Source organism: Rhinoraja longicauda, chromosome 12 (genome assembly GCF_053455715.1).
Source record: "Rhinoraja longicauda isolate Sanriku21f chromosome 12, sRhiLon1.1, whole genome shotgun sequence".
Lineage (NCBI taxonomy): Eukaryota > Metazoa > Chordata > Chondrichthyes > Rajiformes > Arhynchobatidae > Rhinoraja > Rhinoraja longicauda.
Genome location: NC_135964.1, coordinates 34,233,885 through 34,259,572, shown reverse-complemented (window position 1 = coordinate 34,259,572; position 25,688 = coordinate 34,233,885). Strand labels below are relative to the sequence as shown.

The 25,688-nt window shown below is 42.7% G+C and overlaps 1 protein-coding gene across 1 annotated transcript in view; it reads left to right on the top strand.

Annotated features, from left to right (window-relative positions):
• The first annotated feature begins 763 nt into the window (after nucleotides 1-763).
• The window catches only part of LOC144598892 (E3 ubiquitin-protein ligase Midline-1), a 266,261-nt gene continuing 241,336 nt past the window's right edge, over nucleotides 764-25,688 (top strand). Inside the window, exon 1 of the mRNA XM_078409460.1 lies at nucleotides 764-884. The gene's annotated coding sequence lies outside the window, so the exon portion shown is untranslated. The remainder of the gene's footprint in view (nucleotides 885-25,688) is intronic.

Here is a 25,688-nt window from a genome sequence, read left to right as displayed (position 1 = left end):
AATGACTAATGATTTTCAATCTTGTTTCTTGCCATAATTCGCTGATATTAAGTGTATAAGTTGCTCTCTTACATGCAGCGTCTAACCTCAAACCTGTGGGCTGCCAATGAGTAATGTTTGCTCTCACCTGTTGTTCCGGCAGGATTGCCGTGTTCCGTGACTTTCATTCATTCCTGACGTTGCAGAAAGTGCTATTTGACGGCACAACATTTTTCTTTTACTCTTCTACCAATCCGTCCTTTCGCTGGAAAGATTTTACAGTGATCTCGTTTTTAAGTCCTTTTTAAGCGCACCACAAATCCAATTGAGTTGAGGTGTGAGGAAATCGCTCTCCTCCGGTTCAGATTGCAACTCTGAGCGAAGAGATCTCGGATTTCCGAACTCTTAAGTTGCTCCCAAATCTGTTGGGACTGGACATTCCATGCTGCCAGCATTGCTACTGTTATCTGCAAGGTCACGCATTACACATCCCCTCTCTCTGGCATCTCTAGAGTTAAAGTGGTAGATTCAAACCAGCCACCCTCCACGGGAATGTGAGTCATGTTTACCTATATAAGGAAACCTGTCAGACTGAGGCCAACCTTGTTCGGTTAACTAAGAGAGACACATATACAACACACACACACACACAACAGAAACGCGCGCGCACACACACACACACACACACACACACCCTGAAGAAACTGGGAGTGATCTGAAGCTGGACGAGAACTCCGTTTCCTCAGCCATAGTTCCTGGAGTAACACAGTGAGGACCAGGCAAGGCTGAATAAAGAGGGAGTGCGTGAGAGAACAAGAGGGCAGAAATTGATCTATTTTGGAAAGACCAGCCCTGCATTCTTAAGCTTTAAGAGAGCTGCAGCTCCTTGCAAAATGGAGCGTCAGGTGAGTAACAAGCTTAAAAAGTAGTGTTTGTCAGCTAAGAAACCAGTTTATATTATACCACAAGCTTTTGTGTAACTCTTTCACTTAGCCTGCGTTTACTTGAGGTGAAATGGTATTCTCACAGAGGGGAAGTCTGTGCTTTATCTTGAGCAGAAATGTCTAAGCTTGTCATTCTGGACTTGGTGTGTTGCTCCTCTGTAATCTTTTTGACAAATCCCAGATGCAGAGTTTTGTGAGGTATGGGGTGGTTAGGGGGGGGGGGGGGGTGCAATTGGTGGGTGTGGGGGTGTGAAAGGGCAGAGTTCTCAGAATGAAGGGATAAACTTCAGCGGGGATTATTGTCTGGAGCCGGAATAGTGATCACTAATGGGGATGTGTTGATTCATGGGGAAGGTTCCATGTCTGAACAGGCTGTCTGTGCTCACTGCCAGGTCCAGCATCTGGGCTGGAGAGCAGAGAAAGAGATTTAACACCACTTTCACAATCCGATACCATTTATTTTATTTCCTGCAATCTCATTTTTATAGATTTGCTTACTTGCAACCCTAAGTCTTTCAATGGTGTCAGCACATGGGTTTCCCGCTGGTTGGGCTCAGTGCAATACAAGCCTATGTGTCTCAACAGTGGAAATGATAAGAAAATAATATAATGAGCGTCAAATTGTGAATGGTTTTATTTGCCCCGAAGGCCCTTTATTGGTTTTAGATGCAATGTTACAACAATTGCGTATGCCTGAAAGTAATTGTCAATATGAAGGTAAAAATTTATTTTGAATAGATCTCTCCTGAACTGGAGATTTATTGAATTTATAACTAATTTTGTTTCCTAAAGTTTTTAGAATGTTTGCATTCTGCGCAGTACTATCTTTCTGTCATAATCAGTGTCTTTGCGATAAATGTGCCAAATATTCAGTTGCTGCTCTTGTTGTGTTCAGTCGGCTTATGAATAATACCTGATATGAGTAACTCTTGCTCTCTCACTTCAAGGATTGTGTAGCTTGCAACACAAAGTAGTTTCTCTTCTTTTCCAGTTGCCTATCCCCTTACACCAACTTGCCTATCCCTTCCCCACCATTTTATCTATTTATTCATTTCCCCAATATGGTAACCCCAAATTCTGCTTATAACTTGAGTTTCTCATTTTTCACATAACAAATATCTCCCTCCCTTAATTCAAACAGCCCTTGTTCTTCCTTCTAATAGATCCTTAACTCAGGTACTCATTATTCTGCTCTTTCACTTCCCTTTCACTGGCTCAGATTGCCACCATTGCATGACTCAGTATACCTCAATCACAAGTATAACTCGGTATATCTCTGTAGGGCATACACCCACGCATGACACTTGCATGCCTCTCTTGGTCTCCAAAACCCCCCTCGCTCTGACAGATGCCTACTTTTCCTAACATATCTCAATTGTGCTCCGTTATTACTCTCTACGTTTCCACGGCTAACTCCAATGCCACTTACTCTATCCTCATTTTAAATATTTCATTCACTCTCCCCTACACAAGTTCTTCTCTCCCTCCATCCCGAGTCCTGAGGAGCCCAACAGCCAGTCAGTGGCAGGTAGTAGTTGAGGCAACATGAGGGATGACCTAACTTGTTTTCACCCTTGCCTGTCTACCTGTGGCAGACTCATCTGCCTGTGAAAGAAGTGACCATCACAAGTCTATGTTGATTCAAAGTCTCACATTGCCACAAAGGAATCCCTCTACTGTGTTTTGTGGCACTATCATGGCATAAATGGGATAGGCTCAGAACCAATCTAATGGCTGAAATCTTCCATGGGGTGCTGTGGATATTCAACAGCAGCAGCAACATAAGCACACGGCCTGTGGCATGAGTGGCATTGGAAGCCATGCTCCGAACAGCATCATAAATGAGGTTCCAATTTGGTGAAGCTGTAAATAAAATATCGGCATAATTTCCTCCTGAGATCTCCACCATCACGAAGCCTCCTTTAGACAACTTCATTCAGTCAATTGCTCACAGTCTCACTTCCCCCAAAGCTGGCTCCCATGGATTATCCAGCAACCCCCAGCAGATGTATCTCATCCCAACCTCAGGTACTGGTTATTCTGCATCTTCACCTTCCCCTCACTGGCTCTGATAATCCTCATAACCCTCCCTCAAACTCAAATATACCCACACTCATCTCAGTAACCCTCTGCAATTAAAAAACAGGTGAGATCTCAGGATACAGCAAAGGATTATGGGACCAGTTGACAACCCAGCTGAAGTACTGACAAGCTGTGTTCTAGAAGTAGCTGCACCTCTGGCTAAATTATTTTACTACATTTATAACGTGGGCATTTCCCTGACAGGGTGGAAGATCACTCGGGTACTTCCTGTTAACAAAAAGCTAGACGCATCCCAAGCCCGCTGATTACCACTCAATCGATCACTCTGGACCTTCAAAAATGTAATGGAAGGTGTCATCGCTAGTGCTATCTAATAACATGTACTCTCCAATAACAATACAATACAATACAATACAATACAATATATCTTTATTGTCATTGTACCCAGGGGTACAACGAGATTGGGAATGCGCCTCCCATACGATGCAATAATTTAAGTAATTTAGACAGCAGCAACCCAACGAAATGAAACAGTTGTAACAGTTTTGGACAGGGTAAAGTGCAAGTTGATCTATGCGTTGTGGCCATCCGGCTCAGCAGGACCGGTTCATAGCAGCTATGGCCCTGGGGATGAAGCTGTTCCTGAGTCTGGAGGTGCGGGCGTAGAAGGCCTTGTATCGTCTGCCCGATGGAAGGAGTTCGAACAGACTGTGAAGAGTCTGGGTGTGAAGAGTCTTTGTGGATGCTGGTGGCTTTTCTGAGGCATCGTGTGTTGTAGATGCCTGTCAATGGGTGCTTATTTGGGCTTTATCCGTGCCACTGGACTCCAATTCTCATCACTGATTTATTGCATGATTTATTCTTATTCCATCTGGCCAAAAGAGTTAAATTATAGATATGAAGAGCGTGACTGCCCTTTGACATCAAAACTGCATATGACTGAGAGAGGCATCAAGGAGCCTTGGTAAAATTAAACACAATGAACTTTAAGAGAAAAGAGCCATGGTGGTTGGAATCATTTGTTGCACAATGGAAGATGTGTGTGAGGCCAATCATCACAGCCCCAGTTCACCATGACAGGAGCTTCTCAGTGGATTGTCCTTTGCCACTACTACTTCATCAGTCACCGTCCTTCCAACATATAGGGCAACATCGTGGCACTGTAGTTAATGCTGCTTTACCACAGCTCTGGGGTCGTGAGTTTGTTCCTGACCTTGAATGCTGTCTTTTTGTGCTTGTATATTCTTCCTGTGACTGCATGGGTTTCCTCTGGGTGCTCTGGTTTCCTCATGCATTCAAAAGACTTGCTGGTTGCATGGGTAATTGGCCACCAAAACATGCTATTGTAGGTGGGTGGCAGGAGAATTGAGAGGAGGGGGAGAGTGAATGAGCCTGAAACCAAGAATAGGTTATAGGGAAAATAAGTGAGTGAATGGCACTCATGGAAGTGACACTCATAGAAGTGGGCAGCATGGTGGCACAGTGGTAGAGTTGTTGCCTTACATCGCCGGAGACCCGGGTTCCATCCTGACTATGGGTGCTGTCTGTAGAGAGTTTGTACATTCTCCCCATGACCGCGTGGGTTTTCTCCGAGATCTCTGGTTTCCTCCCACAATCCAAAGACTTGCAGGTATGTTGGTAAATTGCCTTGGTGTCAAGTGTAAAATTGTCCCTAGTCGTGTGTAGGATTGTGTTAACCTGTAGGGATCGCTGGTCAGTGTGGACTCGGTGGGCTGAAGGGATCTGATTCTGTGCTGTATCTCTAAACTATGTGCTCTAAGAGGTGGCATAGATGTGATGGGCTCTATGGAATCCTTCTACGTTGTAAAATAGTGTGAGAGATAAGGTTGGAAATGGGAATGCTTGGTTATAAATAAACAATGGTCAATTCCTTTTGGAACAGCCAAGAGGATAAAATCAGTAGGCACTTAGGAACACCAACACTAGGTTTGCCCATGTCATGCACTGTCTTGACTTGGAAATATGTCTCCTGTCCTTGTCACTAGGTCTCAATTTTAGAACTCCATCCCCAGCAATACTGCAGAACAGTTTTCATCAGAAAGAGCAATTCAAGAAGGTAGCTTATCTCCTTGTCCTTCTTGAGGCCAGTCAGAGTTGGGCTGTAAGCACCAGCTCTCCCAGATCCCAAAGAATGAACTTCCCCCGGTTCTGACACCTATGGAACAAAATTGATACTATTCCTCCTCCCAGGCCCCCTCCACTACAGTCAGAAACTCAACACTTCCTTCAATCTCCCTGGTTTACTGAAGAACACCTGTATTCTCTGGTTTACTGAACACCTGTATTCAACATCACACTACAAAAATCAAGAGGCTTTTCAATTGCAAGAAGAGCTTGCATGCCCAAAAGTCTTGAAAGCTTACTTGTACCATTGGTGCATTACATCTAAGAAAGGCTCCTGCATGCTTCAGCAGGGACAATTTTGTTATCTAAGCAATGGAATGTGTATTGTTAACATTTTGGGACTCCACTCACTAGCTTGTTATAAAATGTGGTTGTAATCAAGCAATGGATCAAGTTCCTCTACAATTTCTTTACAGTAAATCTGAGGGACCATTCCACCTGTTTTGGGCAAACTGGGTTGAGATGTGGCTTGAGGCAATAGTGGTTTAGCATTGCTTAACAAATCTGTTCAGCGAAATAAATATGTCTAAGTTTTGCCAAATTCAAGCAGTGAATAGAACACAGAAGATAGTCATGGATTGTGACACAGAATTGCACCCACATTTTATCCTTGCAAGGAGATCACCTTAATTCACATACACATTTGAATATTGGACAATTTGCTGAAAATACATTGTTCACCATTGGTTGTTTTGCTCTTGTACATGGCCATCGTTTTTGATCCATGTTAATAACTTGTATATGGATGGGCAGGGTAATATTCCAAAAGTGTGGAGAGTACAAAATTTGAAGGTCTGTTGGATGACTGTAGACCTCAAATGAAATTTAATGTAAACAAGTGCTAAGTGAAACATTTATGTTAGTCAGGAAAATGTAAATTGAATAACATAGTTAAACATGGGTGGAGGAACAGAGGGTGTGTACATTCATCATTCTTTGAAAGTGAAAGGACAAGTTGCAAGAGAAATTATTAACATAGATAAGGAGAACAAAGATCTATAACAATGCAGTTTGGGCACAATCAGAGTACCGCATTCAATCCTGGTCACCCCATTTTAGGAAGGATGTCAAAACCATAGAGAGGATGTATAAATATAGGGCAGCACTGTAGCGCAGTGATAGAGTTGCTGCCTCACAGTGCTTGCAGCGCCAGAGACCCAGGTTCGATCCCGACTACAGGTGCTGTCTGTACGGAGTTTGTACATTCTCCCTGTGACTGTGTGGTTTTTCTCCGAAATCTTCGGTTTCCTCCCACACTCCAAAGATGTAGGTTAATTGGCTTGGTGTTAGTGTAAATTGTCCCCAGTGGGTGTAGGATAGCTTTCAATATGTGCGGGGATTGCTGTTTGGCATGGACTCGGTGGGCCGAAGGGCCAGTTTCTGCACTGCATCTCTAAACTAAACCAAATATGAGGGCTTTTGGTTCCCAAGGAAAAGTTGTTCTTCATGGAGAGAGAAGGTTGATAGCAATTTTCAATATCTTGACAGTTCTTACAGGGGGAAAAGATTATGTTTTGTTGATAACTAATGGGTGTAAGTATAAAGCAGTAGAACCAGTGTTAACATTAAGAAAAAGTCTTTACTACACACATTATGATTTGTAAAATGCTGCTTCAAATTGCAATATATATAGATTCAATACTGATATCCAAAGACAAGTTTACTGTTTGAAGGGAAAATATAAGTGCCGTGCTATTGAGATCAAGAGGGAATTGAGACTGACTGAATTACTTGACAGAACTAGCACGGGGTTGTTGGGCCAAATGGCCTCCTGTGTATTAATGATTCCAACGCTCTGCCTTATTTTGAACAATAAAGTTGATGCCAAGGAAGAATTCACACAGTCCATTCCCAAGTGTATTAAAAGTACTGGAACCATGTCAAAGGGCAACAGGGGAATACTATCAAAGTTAAAACAGGGAATGCTGGAAATATTCAACAGGTCAGGCAGTGAAAGAAACAAAGTCTCAGGTGAATGACTATCTACTTCAAACGTTAACCATTTCTCTCTCTACAGATGCTGCGTAACCTACTGTGGCTGGATCTCCAGCAGTTTCTCCTTTCATTTAGGATATCCAGCATATGCAGTTTGTTGCTTCTGAATTGTTCTATAGTACTGGCCAATAAGATTATTCCGAATGCATCATTCAAACGTCACTAAAAGCCATTAATTGGTCATTGCCTCACTTTTATTGGTTGCATGTTCCTGCTTGTTCCTGCTTGCACACCAGTTATGTTTTGCTAGATTACAGCAATGTACTACATGACTGAGATAATTTATTGGTTAAACTCTCAAAAGATAATAATGGATTGACTGAGATCTGGTGTTGTGTTTGTGGTGATTGCACATTTTCTTGTGTTCGTGTGGGTTTCTAGGGGCCTCTGGTTTCCTCCCTCAGCTTATTTCATCAGTTAATCGGCCACGGTGTAGATAGATCATGAGAGGGACGGAAGTTATTAATGAGCACGTTGAGAGAATGGGTTACAGGGAAATGGTTTGTTTTAATTTAGTTTATTGCCACTGGTACAGAGGTACAATAAAAAGCTTTTGTTGCATGCCACTCAATCAGCTGAAAGGCAATACATGATACCAGTCAAGCCATCCACAGTGTACAGGTATACGGTAAAGGGAATAACATGAATAACGTTTAGTGCAAGATTAAAGTCCAATTAAAGATAGTCTGGGGGTTTCCAATGAGGTAGGTAGTAGCTGAGGACTGTTCTCTAGTTGTTGGTAGGATGGTTCAGTTGCTGGGAAGAAACTGTCCCTGAATCTAGAGGTGTGCTCTTTCACACTTCTATACATTTTGCCTGATGGGAGAGTAGAAGAGGGAGTGGCCAGGGTGCGACTCGTCCTTGATTTTGCCGGTGGTTTTGATGAGGCAGTGTGAGGTGTGAATGGAATGGTTTGTGTGATGGTCTGGGCTGCGTCCTAATTCTCTGCACTTGCATTGATACATTGGCTGACTGGCACTAGTACTGCTACAACCAGTTGAAATGGATTCCAAAGTTCAGCGACATTCCAAAGATTTCCATGTCTTGGTGAAAATCCAAAAAGTTGAAGGTGCTGGAAATTTGAAGTAAAACCAGAAAATGCTGGAAACATTCAGCAGGTCAGGCAGCATCTGTGGAATGAGAAACAAAGTTCTGATGAAGGGTCTCTGGCATGAAATGTCAACCCTATTTCTCTTTCCTAAGTGCTGCCTGATCGCTACTGATTTCAGGATTTGCATACTATTTAGCTCAAGGCTAATCTTTTATTTTGGTGTCACTTTTCTGCACTAACCACATTCTTCTTGATCTCCTAAATATTTGAAAATTGATCACTTTGCTTGTTAGAAACATAGAAACATAGAAAATAGGTGCAGGAGTAGGCCATTTGGCCCTTCGAGCCTGCACCGCCATTCAATATGATCATGGCTGATCATCTAGCTCAGAAACCTGTACCTGCCTTCTCTCCATACCCCCTGATCCCTTTAGCCATAAGGGCCACATCTAACTCCCTCTTAAATATAGCCAATGAACTGGCCTCAACTACCTTCTGTGGCAGAGAATTCCACAGACTCACCACTCTCTGTGTGAAGAAATGTTTTCTCATCTCGGTCCTAAAAGACTTCCCCCTTATCCTTAAGCTGTGACCCCTGGTTCTGGACTTCCCCAACATCGGGAACAATCTTCCCGCATCTAGCCTCTCCAACCCCTTAAGAATTTAATATGTTTCAATAAGATCCCCCCTCAGTCTTCTAAATTCCAGCGAGTATAAGCCTAGTCTATCCAGTCTTTCTTCATATGAAAGTCCTGCCATCCCAGGGATCAATCTGGTGAACCTTCTCTGTACTCCCTCTAAGGCTAGAATGTCTTTCCTCAGATTAGGAGACCAAAACTGTACACAATACTCCAGGTGCGGTCTCACCAAGGCCCTGTACAACTGCAGCAGAACCTCCCTGCTCCTATACTCAAACCCTCTTGCTATGAATGCCAACATACCATTTGCTTTCTTCACTGCCTGCTGCACCTGCACGCTTGCTTTCAATGACTGGTGCACCATGTCACCCAGGTCATGTTGCATCTCCCCTTTTCCTAATTGGCCACCATTCAGGTAATACTCTGCTTTCCTGTTCTTGCCGCCAAAGTGGATAACCTCACATTTATCCACATTATATTGTATCTGCCATGCATTTGCCCACTCTCCCAATCTATCCAAGTCATTCTGCAGCCTCCTAGCATCCTCCTCGCAGCTAACACTGCCACCCAGCTTCGTGTCATCCGCAAACTTAGAGAAATCATTAATATATATTGTAAATAACTGGGGTCCCAGCACTGAGCCTTGCGGTACCCCACTAGTCACTGCCTGCCATTCCGAAAAGGACCCGTTTATTCCTACTCTTTGCTTCCTGTCCGCCAACCAATTCTCTATCCACCTCAACACTGAACCCCCAATACCATGTGCTTTAAGTTTGTACCCCAATCTCCTATGTGGGACCTTGTCGAAGGCCTTCTGAAAGTCCAGATATAACACATCGACTGGTTCTCCCTTATCCACTCTACTAGTTACATCCTCGAAAATTAATTCACTGTCCAGTGGATGGAGCATTCCAAAGATACACTACCTCTGGGTAAAGACACGGAGGGGGTGTTTGAAAGGGTGGACATATGGCAGATGAAGTATAACACAGAGGTGTGAAGTGATATACCTAAGCAGAAAGAATAAGGACAGGGAGGATAAACTAAATGGCACTTTTTTTTACCACATATTATGAAATACAATATAAAAATATTTTTCTGAATGCAGTCTCAATGTAAGTATGCATCTGAAAAGGCTGATATCTGGTGCTCATCCCTCAGTGCTGCTGAGAAAAAAAAAATCAGGGGCCTCCTTGAATTGCAGAGAATGGTTTGACAGAAGTGAATGTTCACTTAAATCACAGTTATGGGTTAATCGTATCCCCTGTAATGCAGTAGAAACCGTCAATAAAAATGTGAAGAATGTACAGGTCATCTGATTTCTCCTGGTCAATCTTGCATTCCCATTCATTGTCACTCTTTCACACACTGAAGAGGGTTTTGACCCGAAACGTCACCCATTCCTTCTATCCAGAGATACTGCCTGTCCTGCTGAGTTACTCTAGTATTTTGTGTCTCTTCTTTCACAAACATATCCATTTGCACTTTCATAATTTATTTTATCATCACTCTCGCATGTTCATTCTATCTCATAATCATGCTTTTTAATCATTCTAACATTCACACTTTAACTCTCACTTTTTACATTCACTCTTGGACCTTCACACATTTTAAAACACACGTCCCTTTCTCAGCAGTGGTGTTGGCAATCTTTGGACTTAGCTGAGACTTGGCAGGCTGCTGTTTGCAGGCTTCAGCTGGTCACCTGCACATTGACAAAGTCCGAGGTGCATGTGTAATTCGAGGTGAGGGAAGGATGATATTCAAGTATCTCGAGGATCTGAGCACATGCTGATATTGCACTGGAAATAAATCTCAATGTCAACAGATCATGAATATTCTCCACCTAGAGAGCTGTGTGCAAATTTGATCTAAAATAAATGCTTGCCATAGAGTGCAGTGAGAATTCACTAGATTGCTTCCAGGGATAGTGGGTTTGCCATATGAGGAGAGATTGAGTCAACCAAGTTTGTATTCAGAAACGAGGAACTGCAGGTGCTGGTTTACAAAAGAAGACACAAAGTGCCGGCATAACCCAACGGGTAAGGCAGCATCTCTGGAGAACATGGTTAAGTGACATTTCAAGTCCCAACCTGAAATGTCACCTATCCATGTTCTCCAGAGACACTGCCTGACTCGTTGAGTTTCTCCAGCACCTTGTGTCTTTCTGGGTCTGTATTCACTTGAGTTCAGAAGAATACCAGATGATTTTATTGAAACTTACAGAATTCGTACCTGACTTAATTGTGTGGTTGCAGGGAGGATGTTTCCTCTGTCTGAGATGCATGGAACCAGAGGGCACAGCCTCAGAGTAAATGTTGGGCCAATTAGGAACGAGTTATGGAGAACTTTCATAAGGTCATGAGTGATAGGAGTAGAATTAGGCCATTTGGCCTATCAAGTCTACTCCCCCATTCAATCATGGTTGATCTGTCTCTCCCTTTTAACACCATTCTCCTGCCTTCTCCCCATAACCCCTGACACCTGTACTAATCAAGAATCTATATATCTCTGCCTTAAAAATATCCATTGAATTGAATTTTATTTGTCATTCAAAAAATAATTTGAATGAAATGTCGTTACCATACAGTCATAACAATAAAAAGCAAACAAAACACACAATTACATAAATTTAACAGAAACATCCATCACAGTAACTCTCCTCCAGGCACCTCCTCACTGTGATGGAAGGTATAAAAAGTCTTATCTCTTCCTTGCTTCTTCTCCCGCGGTCAGACAGTCAAACTGCTGTGTTGAGGCGATCGACACTCCCGGTATTGAAGTCCCCGCCGGGCGATGGAATATCCCACGGCCGAGGCCGCGAACAGGTCGATTCAAGCCTTGCGATTCGGGGCAGACGAAGCTGCTGTGGCTGGAGCTCCCGAAAAGTTGGTCGCCTATCAGGGACCTGCGAGCTCTCGATGTTACAGACCACAGGGACCGCGGCTGAAACCTCCGAAGGTCGAGTTGCAGCCGCAATTGCAGCGCCACCACAGCCTCTGAAAGTCAGCCAGCTCCGCGAGTCCACAGGCTCTGCAACTGGAGCCCACAAGGTCGATGCCAGATGGAGGCCGCCCAGCTCCTCGATGTTGGGCCACAGCGCGAACGCATATACGACATGGGGGGGAAAAAAAGTTGCATCTCCATTAAAGAAAGAGATTTTAAAAAGGTTTCCCCCCCCCCCACCCCCCATATAATACACAATTTAAAATAGACTATTACAGACATCTAACAACGAGAAGACAAAGAAGGAAGGAAGAAAGACAGACAGACAGCAGGCGAGCCATAGCCGCAGACTTGACCTCCACTTTAACAAAGTGACATGCTTCACTCACAGAGTGATGAATCAGTAGGATTGTCCACCCTTGAGGATCCTGGAGTCAGGGTTGAGATTAGGCATTGAGTTCCTTCAACACTGAGATCAATAGATTTCTGGATGTTAAGGGGACTAAGGGTTATGGCTGCAGTGCAGGTAAATGGAGCTGAGATAGAAGATCAGATATCATCTTATTGAATGATGGTGGAGTGAGGGAGGAGTCAGATGATCTGTTCCAGTCTCAAATTCTTAACACTTCATGAGGAGACTTTAGTAGAGAAAGGATGGTGTTTGCCTTGGAATTTTGTACATCATCTAGAGAATGATGATGATTTATTTGAAGCAAAAATATCCTGGGGTCTTGACATGGTGAATGTGAAGAGATGTTTCCACTCATGAAGTAGCCATCCACTTAAGAGAGAAATTGGATGATTTTCTTCATCTGACGTAGGAGGGTGGTGGCAGAGATAGACAGATGCTTGATAAGCAAAAGGCTGATTCTGTGGATGGTACATTGGTGTTGCAATCAGATTATCCATGAAATAAATAAAAATGCCGATGCTAAAACCTAAAACAGATAGCCCTGCTGGAATGTCAGAGGTAGCTCAGTGGCAAGTTGGTAGTGCTGCTGCTGTCTCACAACACCACAGACCTGTGTTTGATCCTGGCTTGTGTGCCACCCAAGTGGAGTTTGCAATTTCTCCCTGTAACCACATGGGTTTCCTCTGGGTTCTTCAGTTTCCTTCCACATCCCAATGATGTGTGGGTTTGTATGTTAATTGGATGCTGTAAATTGCCCCCAGTGTGTAAGGAGTAGATGGGAAAGTGGAATATCATGTGAATGGGCGACCAATGGTCGGCATGGGCTCTGTGGGCGAGGGGGACCCGTTTCCGTGCTCTATCTCTAAATTACACTCAGCAAATCAAGCGATACTTGTGGAAGGAGAAACCAGCCAATACTTTGGGTCATCGACCCTTCTTCAGAACTGGAGGGAGTGCGGAGGTTTACATTTTCTAAAGTAGAGCTAGAGGGGGGGGGGGGGGGGTGTAAGACAAGAAACTACATAGTGCTAGGCTAAGATAGATTGGTTGATAAGGGACACGAGAACTGATCATTAACAAGACTTAAGAAAAATGGACTCTAAGTATATAATCATGATAATGGGAAGGCTTGAAGAGGTTAAGTGGCCTATTCCAAATCCCTATATATATATATATATATATATATATATATTCAAGAAAATGGAAATTGGATACAGAGTTATTCTAATTGCAGGTAGTTAGGTTCATAATCAAGTCCACAGAACCCTAGGAACTTGCAGAAAATGCTGGAGATCACTGAAGATCCAGAGAGTTTATAGATATGAACAGAAACATATCCTTCATTTTCATGAAGCTCTTGCTGCTTTAATGACCAATACTTCCTTAATGTGAAGTCCAACTGATGGGATTGGAATGAAGAAGGAACATGCATCGATATTTTAGTCAGATTTTAGGAATGTCCAATGAGGCACTTTGCTTTCCTAAGCATCCAATGAATTTTCATGTCAAGACACAGGCCTATTGTATAACTAACTTGGCTGCAGCTTGCTGGGTGTGACTCCTGCACAGATATTCCTGCAAACTTTACTGACTGGAAACAGCTGTTGGATCCCTTGCAGAGTAAAAACTGAAATTGAATCTGTGGCGGCTTAAGATACCCAGATAGCTTTTGTCCGTTTATCCTCGAGGGAGGGAAAAAAATAATTAAAACAAAACCTAGCTTCCGATAGTTGAGCTACTTCTAACTCGTGCAATTCAGTTGCTGGCTGTTTGAAATGCTATGGGTTTCTGTCAATTTTAGTGAAGACTGAGGCAACATGTCCGAGATTACAGATAGGAATTTAGACAAGAATGAGCAATGCTGGACATGCACACGTGCCCATTCAGTCACATGCTGACACATTCTCTCTCCCTCTCCCTCAGACATACTGATACTTTTTTCTCGCACATACATACGCTTAGATACATAATCTGTCCTTGTCTATTTTACACAGAGAAATACACACCATCTTTCACACGTGTAACTCAAAAGTGCACAAACTCTCACAGGCACTAACTTACACATTGCCTCTTTCACCCACATTTAGTCACTCCTACATGCTCTCTTTCCCTCTCGTACATGTACTTGCACTCTCTTTCGCTCTCTCTCTCTCTCTCTCGCATGCATGCTCACATGCATTCAGGCTATTTCTTCCTCTCCCACACACTCACATACACGTAACATATTCTCTCACTCAACTACACTCTCCATCCCGTGTATAAACAAACTCTTTCTCTCTCACACGCTCTCCCCTCACACAGACATGCAACCCACACACGCAGACCTCTATATCACAAACACACACAAATTCTCTCAAACATACACATCCTGTCACAAACATAGTTTTCATGCTCACACTCACACTCACTCGCACATAGACACTCTCTCATGCAGTCCCCGCCCCATGAATGCACTCGCACATACCCACCCACCCTGCACACATTCACTCACACTCGCTCAAACACATATTCACTGCAGTATGAACAACAAGCTCTCTTCTCACTGCTTCTCATAAACACACTTACACTCCCTTTCATGTGTATTCTGCGAAAACATATTCCTGTACAATCTCTGCATCACTCTGAATCAAACCGCATTGAGGGGTGAATATTGGCTGATGGTGAATGAAAAACCTCTCCAATGATTTGACCCTGTTTCCTAACAGGCTTTTTAAGATGGGGGAAAGGAAGGGAGTTGCGATTTTATCGCACCTTTCACCACCGACACTCATTTGCTCCCTGCCATGTTGCTGGAACAGCAATTAAACAACAATCAGACAAATGTTAAACGATCATGAATGGATGTATATTGACCAGGACACCAGAAAACTCTTCTACCCTTTAAAAAAATATTATAATGGAAAATGTTACATCTATTTGATTGATAGAATGATAGAAAATTCCATGGGCACTACATTAAATTATCAGTGTGAACAATGTAGTCAAATTTCTGGAGCGAAACGTGAATCTATAACCTGATCTGATTCTGAGGGAAGGTGCGATTGCTAAGCCACAGCTGAGGTCACTGACCTGGTTGAGGGGAATATATAGAAACAAAGAATTACAGATGCTGGTTAATACACAAAAGGACACAAAGTGTTGGAGTAATTCAGCAGGTCAACAGGATCTCTGGGGAAGATGGAGTCTGAAGAAGGATCTCAACCCAAAATGTTGTTCTTCAGGGATACTGCCTGACCTGCTAAGTTACTCCAGCACTTTGTATCCTTTTGTGAAGGGAATATATGTCCCACTGCGATTGAATTTGGAAAGACATTATGGTTCTTGTCAGTATAAGAATGACTAAAAGTCTGAGGCTTTCTTCACTTGGTTCTAATCTATTGCAGTGCAACAATGGTGGCCGAGAGAGGTCTTCTTCTTCCGAGTCCATCATCTATGTTTCAAATGTTACATCACTGTCATCGTCTGTCCTGAAAAGGACGCAAGCTTCCGGCGACAATCAGTGGGAGCCATCACTTGTACAATAGATGATGGTGGTAGCAGAATTAGCTCAGGACACTTCCAGTTTCCAGCCCCGCGCGACGTGGACGCCTCTGCTATGGGGCCCATAGAGAGGTGAACTGAATTATGAAAAATATAATTTGCTGAATCCTCAGAAACATACTGAGCAAAAAGGGCGAGACTCCCCTACATCTTGTGCCTCACCGCGGGACAAAGTAATTCTTGCTGGCAGGGCATTAAGAACGTTCTCCATTTTCTTTTTCTGTTATAGTTAGTATCATATAGGGTGTGAAATGGACAGTGAGCTAAATATGCTCATTTAAGGCAGTCACCTATGATGAACAAGATTCCCTCACACGCAGTCTCCTCTGTATGCAAGGACAGGCAACGGAAGTGATTAAATACTGTTGTCTCCTAATATGTAGCTGTTGTAACTAAGATCACGTTTTGCTTTGGTTTAGAGATTTTTTATTCTATCAGGAAATACATTGGAAATCTCAATCAAAATAAGTGGAGCAGCTAATAGAACTGCTGCCTCACAGAGCCAGAGACCCGTGTTCAATCATGACCTTGGGTGCTGTTTTGTGGAGTTTGCACGTTCTCCCTGTGATCGTGTGGGTTTTCCCCCGGCTGTTCCAGTTTCCTCCCTCCTCCCAAAGATGTGTGGGTTTGTACGTTAATTGGCCTCTGTAAATTGCTCCCAGTGTATAGGGAGTGGATGCCAGGAATAACATAGAACTAATGTGAATGGGTGATCAATGGTAGGACTGGACGGGCCAAAGAGCTTGTTTTTATGCTGCATCACTAAAAAAATGCTGTGGTCATTGAAGGAATTTTAAATTGACCTTCAGAGAAAGTAAGGGCTAGTGGTACTATAATAGCAGTGATGCCTGATGGAATTGACATCAAAATAAACTCTTTTATCTTATGACTAACTGATGGGTTTCCGATCTCGTCTGTTTGGCAAAGTAAATGAATAACCAGGGTGGCATGGGTTTCCATATTAGCTGTAATGTTCAGTTGATTTAAGCAGGTCTGCTGCTGCAGCTGATCTCCAGTTGGGTATTAGAGTTCCCGGAGTGTTGCAGGCTGAGATAGAAGCAGCATCTTCTGCGGTTGGTCATTACAGAGATTTCACAACACAGAAACAGCCTGGTTGCACCATCTGGTCTAAGCTGTTGTTGCTCAGAAGCTTCATCGCAAAAGCATTGGATAGTTATAGCATGAAAGGAGCCGATATGGATATGTACTGGTTCTAAGTAAGAATAATTCTGCTTTTCCCACTTCTCCGCCCTGTCCCCACAGACAAGAAATTCTTTCAGATATTTATCCAGCTACTTTCTGAGTGCTACAATTGAATCTGGCTCCACCATTGCCCCTGGCAATGCATTCCTGACCACATCCACTTTAAAATCATGAAAGGTATAGTCAGAGTAGATAGAGATAAACTATTCCTGTTGGCAGAAGGGTGAAGAATTAGGGAATGTAGAATAAAAGCTTTTGGTAAAAGAAATAAAAGTATCAAAATGGCTGAAGAAGGGTCCTGACCCAAAATGTCATCTGTTTATGTTTGCCAGAGATGTTGCCTGAGCCGTCGAGTTACATCAGCACTTTGTGTCCTTAAAAGTGTCAGTACTTAAAAAAAATTATATCACTTGCTATTTAGAGTAGTTTTCCCTTGATACTTTTGGCTCTTTAATGAGACACCTTTATTCTGAACCCATCTGCCTATGGGAACCATTTCTCTCTATCCATTCTGACTGTACCCTTAATGATTTTAAATTACTCTTTAAAATTCCCCCCTAACCTCCTGTACTCCAAGGAGACCATGTACAATCTATTCATTTAACTAGGTCCCTCATCCCTGGATTTATTCCAGTAAATAGACACTAAATGCTGGAGTAACTCAGCGGGTCAGGCAGCATCTCTGGAGAAAAGGAATAAGTGATGTTTCGGGTCGAGACCCTTCTTCAGACTGAGGGTCAGGGGAGAGGGAAATTAGAGGTATGAAAAGGTACAGAACAAATTAGAGACTACTCTGAAGAAGTTCTCCTCTCTCTGACGGGAGTTCTGCAACACCCTCTTTCGCTGCTCCCGCTCTGTGATTCCTCCTGGTCTCCAGCTCCACACATCAATGCCAGCTCCAATTTGTTCTGTACGTTTTTATTCCTTTGGTTTCCCTCTCCCCTGGTTCTCAATCTGAAGAAGGGTCTCGACCCAAAACATCATCTATTCCTTTTCTCCCACTGAGTTACTCCAGCATTTTGTGTCCATCTTTGGTGTAAACCAGCATCTGCATTTCAAATCAATAAATCTCCATTGCATTCTCTCTAAAGCCTTCATAATCTTCAGCAAGTGTAAAACCAGTATTGCTCACAATACTCCAGTTGCAGTGGAACTGGTCAAAGTCAGAAGAAACTGCGGATGCTGGAATCTTGATCGATAAATCAAACTGCTGGAGGAACTCAGCAGGCCAAACATCATCTGTGACGGAAAATAGACAATTTACATCTCATGTCAGGACCCTTCTTCAGACTCTTCACTGTTATATAAAATTTCAACATGACTTTCTTGCTCTTATATTCTGTGCCTCTACTTATTCTATATGGGATTTGACCTACTTTCTTAACCTGTCCTGCCACTTCCAACAAACCGTGCACAGATACCACAGCTCTCTCTCTCTCTCTCTCTCTCTCTCGAGCTTTACTCTTGAGCCCTCTGTTCTATATATTGCCTCTTTTCATTCTCCTATTGAAATGTAACACTCTGCACTTTACAGCATTAAATTTCATCTGCCATCTATCTGCCCATTCCTGTACACCCATGTACAAATCATTTAAAAAAAAAAATTAAAGCATTGCTTCTCGGGTTGACCTCCAAGGATCTGCATTATATAGTTCCTTCCAGACTGTAAACAATCTCTATTGTTCTCCATTTCCTGTTGCTTAGCTAATTTTCTATCCATGTTGCTATGTGCTCTTCTATTCCATAGCCTATAGTCTTGATGGAGTCCATAAATAGCATTTTGTAAAATATCTGGTGGAAGTCCATCTTTCATATTTGTATCAATCATATTTCCATCATTGACTTTCCATGTTATTTCATTGAGGAATTCTATCAAGTTAGTTGGACCCAGTTTTCCAAATGTCATCCAATTCAACAAGATATACTCTGTTGGTGATACACTCAGGTAAGGGACCAAACTTTTATCAGACCATGGCTAATCTGAACCCAGCCCAAGGCTGAGTAACTATAACTGCTGAATGCAATAATCACCTGCCTTGTACCATCTTGGGTTGTATTGCCTGGCTTGAATCTCTATCACCTCGTGTCATGTGCTAACATGAATTCTTATCCACATGGCAAAGCCTAGTGGAAAACAAACATCCAGAATCCACAGTGCTAGCTGAATAGCAGGCTGATATTCACTATTCAGACACTGCTATGAGGAATGGTCACTAGGGTAAGAAACTGGAGATTGAGCAATGTCACTGGTATTGATTCCCAGGAAAATCAAAAAAACTTTACAATGAAGGGAATATAAAGTAAGAAGAGGGAAGGGTGACATGGTGGTGCATTGGTGCTGTAAGGCAGCAAATCTATCAGAGATCCAGGTTCGATCCTGATTATGGGTGCTGTCTGTAGGAATTTTATACGTTCTCCCCATGACTTGCGAAGGTACATAGATACATAGACTATAGGTGCAGGAGTAGGCCATTCGGCCCTTCGAGCCAGCACCGCCATTCAATGTGATCATGGCTGATCATCCACAATCAGTACCCCCTTCCTGCCTTCTCCCCATACCCTTTGATTACGCTAGCCCGAAGAGCTCTACCTAACTCTCTTTTGAATGCATCCAGTGACTCGGCTTCCACTGCCTTCTGAGGCAGAAAATTCCACAAATTCACAATCTGTGTGAAAAAGTTTTTCCTCATCTCAGTTCTAAACGGCCTAGTCAAGTTAAGTCAAGTTTATTTGTCACATACACATACACGATGTGCAGTGAAATGAAAGTGGCAATGCCTGCGGATTGTGCACGAAAAAGAATTACAGTTACAGCATATAAATAAAGTTAATAAAGTTAATATAGAGAAGACAAAATTTAGTCCCTGGAGTTATAAAAGTTAACAGTCCTGATGGCCTGTGGGAAGAAACTCCGTCTCATACTCTCCGTTTTCACAGCGTGACAGCAGAGGCGTTTGCCTGACCGTAGCAGCTGGAACAGTCTGTTACTGGGGTGGCAGGGGTTCCCCATAATGTTGCTGGCTCTGGATCTGCACCTCCTGATGTATAGGTCCTGCAGGGGGGCGAGTGTAGTTCCCATGGTGCGTTCTGCCGAACGCACTACTCTCTGCAGGGCCATCCTGTCCTGGGCAGAGCTGTTCCCAAACCAGACTGTGATGTTGCCGGACAGGATGCTCTCTACAGCCCCAGAGTAGAAGCAATGAAGGATCCTCAGAGACACTCTGAATTTCCTCAGCTGTCTAAAGTGGTAAAGGCGCTGCTTTGCCTTACCCACCAGTGCGGCAATGTGCATTGCCCATGTCAGATCCCCTTATTCTTAAACTGTGGCCCTTGATTTTGGACTCCCCAACATTAGGTACATGTTTTCTGCATCTAGCGTGTCCAATCCCTTAATAATTTTACATGTTTCTATAAGATCCCCTCTCATCCTTCTAAATTCTAGTGAATACAAGCCCAGTCGCTCAATTTTTTATCATATGACAGTCAGGCGATCCCGGGAATTAACCTCGTGAACCTAAGCTGCACTCCCTCAATAGCAAAAATATCCTTCCTCAAATTTGGAGACCAAAACTGCATACAATACTCCAGGTGTGGTCTCACCAGGGCCCTGTACAACTGCAGAAGGACCTCTTTGCTCTTATATTCAACTCCTCTCTTTATGAAGGCCAACATGCCATTAGCTTTCTTCACTGCCTGCTGTACCTGCAGGCTTACTTTCAGTGACTGATGTACAAGGACACCCAGGTCTCATTGTACTTCCCCTTTTCCTAACCTGACACCATTCAGATAATAATCTGCCTTCCCGTTCTTCCCTCCAAAATGGATAACCTCACATTTATCCACATTATACTGCATCTGCCATGCATCTGCCCACTCACCCAACCTGTCCAAGTCACTGCATCTTCATAGCATCCTCTTCACAGTTCATACTGCCACCCAGCTTTATGTCATCTGCAAATTTGCTACTGTTACTTTTAATTCCTTCATCTAAATCATTAATGTATATTGTAAATAGCTGCGGTCCCAGCACCGATCCTTGCGGTACCCCACTAGTCACTGCCTGCCATTCTGAAAGGGACCCGTTAATCCCTACTCTTTGATTCCTCTCTGCCAACCAATTTTCTATCCATGTCAGTACCCTACCCCCAATACCATGTGCTCTAATTCTGCCCACTAATCTCCTGTGTAGGAACTTATCAAAAGGTTCCTGAAAGTCCAGGTGCACTACATCCACTGGCTCTCCCTTGTACATTTTACTTGTTATAACTTCAAAAAATTCCAGAAGATTTGTCAAGCATGGGTCCCTTTCCAGTCAACTTTGGCCAGCTCCTCATGCCAACATAGTCCCCTTTGTTCAACTGCAATACCGACACTTCTGATTTTCCCATCCCCCTCACAAATTGCAGATTAAAACATCATGTTATGGTCACTACCTCCTAATGGTTCCTTTACCTTGAGTTCCCTGATCAATTCCGGTTCATTACACAACACTAAATCCAGAATTGCCTTCTCCCTGGTCGGCTCCAGTACAAGCTGCTCTAAAAATCCATCTTGGAGGCACTCTAAAATTCCCTTTCTTGGGGTCCAGTACCAACTTGATTTTCCCAGTCTACCTGCATGTTAAAATCTCCCCTAACCTCTACAGCATTACCTTTGTTACATGCTAATTTTAACTCCTGATGCGACTTGCACCCTATCTCCATGCTACTGTTTGGGGGCCTGTAGATAACTCCCTGTTGGGTCTTTTCACCCTTACAATTTCTCATTTCTATCCACAATGACACTACATCTTCTGATTCTATGTCACCCTTCGCAACTATAAGAATGCCATGAGTTTGGAATTCTCCCCTTTGTTCTCTTTACCTCCGCCCTTCGGCATCAGAGCTAAGAAGCCATTCTTGCATTAACATTTTACTATCACATTCTGTAGCTCAATGTCAAATGCTATCTAATAGTAATGCTGTGATTTGAATTATGGGCATTTTGCAATATAAATTTGTTACATAAATATGAGGTTGTTGTGAATGGTTTCCAAACATTGACAGTTTAATTATTATCTTAAACTACTACTAAAGTTTGTTATACTTTTACAAGATAATATTCATATCTTGTTAATAAATCTGCATTTGACTGTTGTACAAGGCTCCCTTTGCACAGAGAAAACAGAATGGATCATTAAATGAATCCCAATGGAGAGCATTGGAATCATGATGTGCAATGTTCCTGGCTTCATGCTACCTACATTCAATTACCTCCGCATCCAACCAAGACGAACTGCTGGATGCATCCAAGTCGAGAGGGGCAGCTTCAGAAAAGCCATTGTCTACCTCTTGTAGGATATGTTTTTTTGTGCTTTCAGTCCTGGTGGAAGTCGGTTTTCTATAGGAAAAATTGAAGAATGGTAAAACATGGCTAAGAATGAACTCCGGGATGTGTGCATGCAAAACTGGAGGGTCCTGGCAGAAGAGGATGAATTAGCAGAGGTTCCTTTCATCCACAGACGACCAGAGACTCCTCCAGAACCATGTTGGCGAGGCAGTGGGGGAATTTCCTTCTCTGTGCTTGAAAGCAACATAGATATCCCACCACATTTTCCAACTTGAGGGCCTCAGGTCTATCTTCTCAGATCTTACAACCTTCTTATCCAGTGTCCTTGTTTTTCATCTGTTCTCCAGGACCTCACTATGCTCATGCCCCATTTACCCTGATCTTGGCACGTCCTCCATCCTAGCCCTCTCTGAAGAAACACTGGATCCCAGAAGCTCACCCACGTGTTACAAGACTTCAGACCTTTTTCTATTTTCCCAGATCGCTATAGATAAATAAATGGCTTTAACAATACAATGTGACAACCATTGAATTGCCAGCAACTGTAATCTGAGGCATTGGTAGGTAATAATTCATAACTTTAAGCACTCAGATCTTAAGTTTCTTTTAGCTTGGGGAGAAGGAAGGATTAGTATCACAATAATGCAGGTTAAGTGCAGGTAACAGTTTGTTTCAGGCTTACATTGTTCCTTTCAGCTGTCACTGGTGTTCAGATAAGCTCAGTTGATAATCTTGAGCAAAGAGAAATAGTCTCCAGTCTTCCACACACATGATTTCCGTCAGCTTGTGTTGAAACACAAAAGCAAACAAATGGCAATTGTTTGAGTATCAAACAGGGAACAAAGGTGCATTCATTACAGGTGCACAGCACATAATGGATGGAATAAACTTTATTCCTAGGCGATTAGATACGCCAAACAATTTTCATCCTTTCCTGTGTTGTGAAGGTTAATAGTTCAAATGTTGTTCTTCACAGGCAAGCCCCCCCCTGTGTTTTCATTGACAGGTTTAGTTTAGTTTAGAGATAGCGTGCAGAAACAGGCCCTTCGGCCCACCGAGTCCATGCCAACCAGTGATCCCCATACACTAGCACTATCCTACACACTTAGGGACAATTTGTAATCTTTACCGAAGCCAATTAACCTACAAACCTGGAGTGTGGAAGGAAACTGGGAAAATCCACGTGGTCACTGGGAGAACGTAAAACTCCTTAGAGACAGCACCCATAGTTTGGATCGAACCCAGATCTCGGGTCCTGGAAGGCAGCAACTTTACAGCTGCTCTACATGCCGCCCTAAATTTATTTCTGTCTGAATCTGTTGATGTAAATTTGCATTGAAATGTATCTGTATATTTCTATTCCAGGGAAATGTATACCAAAACATTACTGTCTGCAATATTTAATTGATAATTTGTGGCACATCCAATTTGTTCATTAATATGGCTTCATCCTCTGCACCTATAAAAATTAGAGGAAATAATGGTTCCTTTATTTGCAATGCAGTGGTGATTGAACTACAGCAGGAGTTGGACAGGACATACAAACAGATGAATCAGGCACAGAAGTAGGCCCCTCGTGTCTGCGCTGCCATTTAATAAGATTGTGGCTGATCTGACTGTTACCAACCCAGTCCCATTATCCTTTCACCCCCCCTTGCATCTCAAATAGCTATCCACACCTGCCTTTAAAATATTCAAAGAATCAGCTTCCACTGGCCTTTGAAGAAGTGTTCCAAATACTTATGAAGCCCCATCAGAAATTAAAAATGCTCATCATAACCATCTATCCATGCTAACCTTCCAATCCACACCACCTCCTATAACCCCACCCCCCTCAATATTGTTTCCCAAGTATCTTTTAACCTCTGCTAACTCTTTATGTTCTCTGGTGGTTTGCTCTAGTTTGACCTCTGCTCCTCCAAGCCAGTGTCATGGGCAAGTTTATTCCAGCTACCAAGAAGAATGTTCTACAGGTCCTGTTCCTCCTTATTGGTGGTCAAATTCTGCTTTATGCAGAGACTAGTCATTTAAATATCCATGGAACATTAGATATTAGCTGTAAGGATGTTCACTCAACCTGCCCCAAGTAGCAAAACCTACAGGCTTTTCACATTATCTCCGTGGATGTGGGCGTGTTGTCAGATTGCATTTGATGTCTGCACATTTACAAACATAATATTAATGGCAGCATTGCCAGATATAACTGTTTGCAGCTTTTCATAATGATCATTTTTGTTATTAATTTGCCTCTCTGCAATACATTTTCTCTATCTCAGAGTTACTACTGCAATATAATCTGCAATATTTTCTTAACTGTCTTGGATCACTGTGTATAAATAATAGTTCACAACCTCAGACAGTAATATATGCTTCAGTCAGGTAGCACAGCGGCACAACTGGTAGAACTGCTGCCTCATTGCTCCAATGACCTGTGTTGTCTATATGCAAGTTCTCCTCATTACGACTTGGGTTTCCTCCAGGTGGTCTGGTTACCTACTGCATGCTAAAGACGTGTGGATTATTAGATTCATTGGCCACAGTAAAATTGTTCATAGTGTGTATATGCGAGAGAGAATCTAGGCTGGAGTTGACGTTAATCTGAGCAAAATAAAAAATGAGATTAATGTAGGAGTTATGGATGGCATGGACTCAGTAGCCAGAAGGGCCTGATTCCGTGTTGAATGACTTTATGATTTTAGGAAGCCAAAACACAAAGATGCTGGAAATCAGAAACAAAGAAAAATTCTGAATATGCAGCAGATGTGAAGAGGGAAATAGTAATAATGTTTCAGATAAATATCCTTTAATCAAAACCAGAAAAAAAATGATAGTGATGTAACAAGCTTTAAAATGCAGAAGAAAGGTTGGGGGAGTGGAGAGACAAAAGTGAAGTCTCTGTACTAGGGTGGAAGGAAGGAGAGATTAGTTACCTGAAGGAATATCATTGGAAAGTTGATGGTAATGGAACAAGTAGAAAAATGAAAGGAGAACCTAGAGGAGGTATAAATAATGATGTCAAATCATTGCCCGTAACTGTTGAACTCATCCTTGAGCCTGGAGAACTGTCAAGGACCTAAACAATGGTTGTTGTGTCCTGAACTTCTGTTGAGCATCACCTGGCCAATGAAGGAGGTAAAAAACGTGGAGAACTGTGTGGTTGCGAGGGTCAACTGTTAAAATGAATGGCTGCCAGGAACTCAAGGTTTTGCACTTGGAGAACACAGAGGTGTTTCTCAATGTAGTCACCCAATCTGTGTTATCCACATAAATGTAGACGAAATATAAATGTAAGCAGTAAATGTCTTGTGTAGAAAGGAACTGTAGAAGCTGATTTTCACCAAAGGCAGTCTCAAAATGCTGGAGTAACAGCGGATTGGGCTGCATCTCTGGAGAAAAAGGATGGGTGATGTTTTGGGTCTGGACCCTTCTTCAGACTCTTAATGTCTCTTGAAGTCCCGATCGTT